Genomic DNA, 5856 nt, shown 5'->3' on the forward strand with positions numbered 1-5856 from the left:
CCACTGCAGTCTCACTGGACCTCGGCTGTGATTGGCTGAGACATGCCTCGTGCTGTCCTGCACCTGTCTATTATAACCACTGTTACCTGTACAGGTCAGAAAAGGCACCCCACAGGCCTCCCAGGCATCGCCACACCACCAGCAAAACACCAAACAGCGGTTTCACCCATATTAGTGAACCCAAAGTTATTTTAGGCATCACACATCACACAAAGGAGCTGATAGGCTCAACCAACACAAATCCAGGTAAAGGAAATGGATTTTTTGATAAAAGGCTTATGTGGCTGGTTTGCACTGACTGCTGAAGAAGATACAAAATGTTGATGTTTTAATCCTGACCACCATATGAGAGCTATTATTATTATTTATCTTACTTAAAATAAGTGTTTCTATTTCTGTCTATGCAGGCAAAAATACTGGCAAACCAAATACTAAACCATTTGATACTTTAAAAAGGGCCGTTCCAACTTTGTAAACCCTTAATAGACAGTTTCCTGCTTAAATGTTCAGACATCCTTTCCATAACAAAACTGGAATTTATTTTTTAACTCAGTGTCAGGTGCCTTTATCTTAGTGGTAAACAAAATCTTAATTAATTAATATTTCAAGTAAATAAACAGTAACATATGTTTATAAAGCGCTTTTCAAAAACAAAAGTTACAAAGTGCTCTGCAATATAAAGCACAATAACAATACAATTAAAATGGATAAATAGATAAAAGTGACCGGCCCCGACTCCTCTAATGAGGTCATTAAATAAAATCAAAGTTAAGCTGTATCTACCACAGCATTTTTTAGAGGAGACTGTAAAATACCCCTCAGGAAAAGTGCATTTGGCAATCAGCTATACTTACCCACAGTACAATACAATACCCGCAGAAATAAGGAATATAACATTCTTTACTTCTTTCTCTAAATCTATAAAACAGTGGTTACTGGATAATCAAACATGCTGTCCTGATGTGAAATAATGTCACTGAAGGTAATTGATTCTAATGTGTTTAAATATGGTATATGGGTATTTATTATTATTCTTTATTTCATATGTGTTTCTGTATTTCACTTAAGTTCACATGCTTCTGAATGTTTGGTTTTGTTGACTCATTTGTTATGCCATCAACCTGCCAGTGACTACTGATGAAATTGAATCAACGTGGCTAAATCTGCCACATTTATATGATGGATGTAAGTGCTCATGTTAATTAATATGCATTGTCCCTTTTAAATAAACATAAACTAAAAGCAAGTGTGCACAGGTTCATCTTAAGCTTCTTTTTAAAGGTATAAATAGCGGCCGCAGATCTTAAGTTCAATGGTAGCAAATTCCACAACTTAAAGGCAGCAAAATTAAAAATGCAATTTCCTCTTGTCCATTAATTTAAGGAGGTATTTGACCATGAGGAGCTCAGTAAAATCTTAATGGGGTACTGGTATAAAGAGGACATAATCCATGTTCTTTTAGAGGAGCTGGTGAGAAGTCTCACAACTGCATTCTGGACCATTTATGAGCGATCCAAAGATGTGAAATAAAAGCATGCTATTGTCATTTTTATTTCAAATTGAGACACAATATATTTTAGAGGGGCAAATCTGAATAAGACAGCCAAGATACTCATCAAAACTGAATTCCTAATCCAAAGTACAAAGAGATTTCTCACATTTGGGAGATCTTTTTTCAGACCTTTGTTTTCTCAATAGAGAAAAAAAACTAGCAAAGGAAACTTAAAAAGAAAGAATCACATTTCTGCTCTTTTCAAAATAGTTTTTACTTCTACATTAAACTAGGTGGAAAAGAAAAATCAGGCTGTAAAAAGAGTTGACCTGCTTCAGGGAATTACCTAAATATACACCAGGGTCCCAGATTAATTCTGCAGCATGACAGCAAGCCGAAACAAATGACCAGAGACGGAAACAACTATCTATAGTGACAAGGAGAAAACAGAGTCATTACAGTCAGAGTCCTGATCGCTTATCATGGAGTCAGTCAGGGATTATCCCCAGGACTGTTGCACATTCTAAGATATGCGTGGAACAACTTATCTTACAGTTGGCTTGAAAACAGAGGATTGTAAAATTTAAATGTTTCAGATCGTCAAACAAATTTTAATATTAGTCAAAGATAACCCGAGTAAAAACAAGATGCAGAGAAAAAAAGGTATCCACATCTACCTGGTCATGTGTGATAAAGTAATTGCCCCTCAACCTAAAAACTGGTTGTGCCACCCTCGGCAGCAGGAACTACAATCACATGTGCAGAATTGTTTTATTTCAGCCACACTGGAGGGGTTTCAAGCATGCACAGCCTGTTTAAGGTTATGCTAAAGAATTTCAGTCAGACTTTGACTTGGTCACTTCAAACATTCCTTTTATTTTTTTTGAGTCACTCAAACCTGGGCTTGCTGATTATTGTCCTGCCATGTAACTAAAGTGTGCTTAAATTTCAGGGCATGATCTGATGACCGGACATTCTCTTTCAGGATTTTCTGGTAGAGAGCAGAATTCATGGTTCCATCAATTTGTTGTTCAGGTTCCGAAGCAGCAAAGCAGCCCCAGACCCTCACACTACCATCACTGTGTTTAACTGTTTGACTGATGTTCTTTTTATGAAATACTGTGTGTTTCACACCAAGTATAACACGACTCAACCCATCCAAATATTTTCCCAAAGGTCCTGGGGATCATCAAGATGTTTTTTGGCAAATATGAGATGAGCCTTTGTGTTCTCTTTGATCAGTGGTGGTTTTCACCTTTGAACTCTCCCAAGAATTTAGGCTGAGTCTCTTTCTTATTGTTGACCCATGAAACCTGGCTTTTTTTGTGAACTCTTGGATGAGCCACTGATGCGCTCTTGGAGTAATTTTGGTAGTCCAGCCACTCCTGGGAAGGTTTAAAACTCCCTGAAAGCCTTCAGTTAATCTAAAATGCTGCAGCAAGAGTACTGACAGGGATTAGAAAGAGAGAACATAGTTTTCCTATATTGCCTTCTCTTCGTTGGCTCCCTGTTAAATCCAGAATTGAATTCAAAAACTTTCTCCTCACATACAAGGTCTTGAATAACCAGCCCCCATCTTATCTTAATGACCTTATAGTACCGTATCACCCCATTAGAGCACTTCGCTGTCTTACTTGTGGGTCCTAGAGTATTTCAAAAGTAGAATGGGAGGGAGAGCCTTCAGTTGTCATCTGTCAGGTCTCTTTCTGTTGAAAGGGAGTTTTTCCTTCCCACTGTTGCCAAAGTGCTTGCTCATTGGGGTTCATATGATTGTTGGGTTTTTCTCTGTATGTATTGTTGTAGGGTCTACCTTACAATATAAAGCGCCTTTGAGCTCTTTTAGATATCTTCACTTTATCAGACAGGCTCTATTTAAGTGATTTCTTGATTCAATGTGTCTGTTAGCAGGGGGAAGTACTTTTTCCACACAGGGCCAGGCAGGTTTTTCTCTTAATAAATGAAACCATTGTTTAAAAACTGCTTTGTGTATTTACTGTGGTTATCTTTATCTAATACAGAATAAGTTTTTGATGATCTGACACATGTAGAAAGGAAAGGAAGGGGGCAAATACTTTTCTGTAGCACAGAATGAGCAGAAACACTTGGTCACAGATCTGAAAGGTCAGCTATAAAAACTATGGGAGTGAGGTTAAAGAGTTTGCATGTTTATAGGGTCCAAATGTTGAGCTGACACATGGTAGTTTTGCAAAAAGGTTTATGACAAGTGCAAAGATGAAAGCTTTTAAGATGGAAAGCATGAATGTTGTAAAATATCTTAATTTACGCCACTCGTCTCTGCTGCAGTTGAGCAACATTTTACAGGTGTTCTCCTTGAGTTAACAATAAAACCTGCCATCAGTGCAGGACGTGACAACCTGTCCTGAGGCCGAGAATAAACCACAAAGAAATCAGAGACTCCCTGACTCTGCCTGGCATTCCTTTTGCAAGAACGGGTACACCAAGTTCAACATAAGCATCATGAATGTCATTTTGCACTCTAAAACATCCTGACATTCAACAGGTTTGTGATGGTATGTTCATCAGATACTGGTCAATGAAATGAGTGCTTGAGGACACCCATTTCCTCAGTTATGTCTTGTGATATAAGGAATTTAGTAACACTTCAGTAACATTTCCACATATCTTAGTGAAATCCAATACATTAGATTAATTTTCCTTCTGCAGGCAAGTTTACCCTTAACTGCTCCTTCTGTCAACTGGATCACCACAGATGTTCATGTGCTTATAAATTTACCTTTCACTTCAATAAAGTACACTTTCTTTTCACCACTGTCAACATGGTCTTCTTGAGCAAGTGACAAAAAGAAAAACTCAAAGTAAAATCCAGACAAAAGATAAAATTTGAATGCATCAACTGAAAGCAGGAACCCCCACTGTAGATTTGCATATCTCCACATACGCATGCTTCCATTTGTGTTTTTCAAAAGCAGCAATCAGCAAACATTAAGCACTCTCTGATAACACGCTGACACAAAGAGGCCTCCAAGTAGATTTTAACGCTCCTCTGCGAGCATGTTCCCCTAATCACCGCCAGATGGCGCAAATGCTCTGTCTAAAATCTCAACAAAACACGAGTTTCAAACATTTGCTGCAAATCCATTTGCAGGAAAACCGTGAAATATTTTTTTAATGATCACAGTTTTTATACCAGTTCCATTTTTATTTAGGCTGCTACCTCCTAGCTTTTTAAAAAACTATTATTTTAGTCAAAGCAGTTAATTATTTACTTTATCGTTCTCATTAGACCACCTCCTGGAGTAAAACAGAAGATATGCACAGGGAAGGCAGAGGGTCATTCAATAAATATCAGATAAATAAATAAATACATAAAATAAAACAAAATACATGGCTTCAGAGTTAGACAGCTACTCCTGGTTATATGCATATACTGTATACAAAATGTACAGTCAGGGGTTTCTCCCATGATGAGCTGAAGTACAGTCAAGAAAATGTTTGTATGCTGTTCTGTTGGCGGCTGTTTCTTGTTTAGGATGTGATGTGAAATTTCACATTATTGTAAATGTATTCACCGTTTGCTGCTGTTTACTGTGCTTGTATCCATGTTTTTATTAGAGTGCTTTAAACAGGGACACGATCTGCTCATTACCAAAGTCCCATTTGTCCTTGGATCTGTTGCATTTTGCTTAAACATAACAGTCTTTACATGTATTTTCCCTGTTAAATAAATATTATTGCAGAAAAAAAATATTTAGCCATTTGATGAATTTGTTCTCCAACTGCAGGCTTACTTGCAGTTTGTAGGGTATTTAAAAGTAGAATGGGAGGCAGAGCCTTCAGCTTTCAGACTCCTGTTCTGTGGAACCAGCTCCCATTTTGGATTCAGGAGACAGATAGCGCTGCTTTCAAGATTTGCCTTAAAACTTTCCATTTTGATAAATATAATTAGGTCTGGATCAGGTGACTGTGAACCCTCCCTTAGTTATGCTGGAATAGGAGGATTGATGGCTATCCAGGACCCTGGTTCTGCTGGAAGCTCTTCCTGTTAAAAACAGTTTTTCATTCCCACTGTCACCAAGTGCTTGCTCTTGTAGTCATGTGATTGTTGTGGGTTTTCTTTTTATACGGTAGGGTCTTTACCTTACAATATAAAGCGCCTTGAAGCAGCTGTTGTTGTGATTTGATACTATATAAATAAAACTGAAATGAATTGATGCAGCACTGCAAATAAGCTGCAGTTGAAATTTGGACTGAAATAAGCAATGAGAAGGAGAACACAGAGAAATATCTCATCTTATTAATCCTTTCTTACTCTTTGAACGTGGCCTTGTGTGTGTGTGTTCTTGTTTTTACTTTGAGGGCAGTGAGAGTCACAGATCCCAACT

The sequence above is a fragment of the Oreochromis niloticus genome, linkage group LG22, assembly GCF_001858045.2.
Source record: "Oreochromis niloticus isolate F11D_XX linkage group LG22, O_niloticus_UMD_NMBU, whole genome shotgun sequence".
NCBI classification, from domain to species: domain Eukaryota; kingdom Metazoa; phylum Chordata; class Actinopteri; order Cichliformes; family Cichlidae; genus Oreochromis; species Oreochromis niloticus.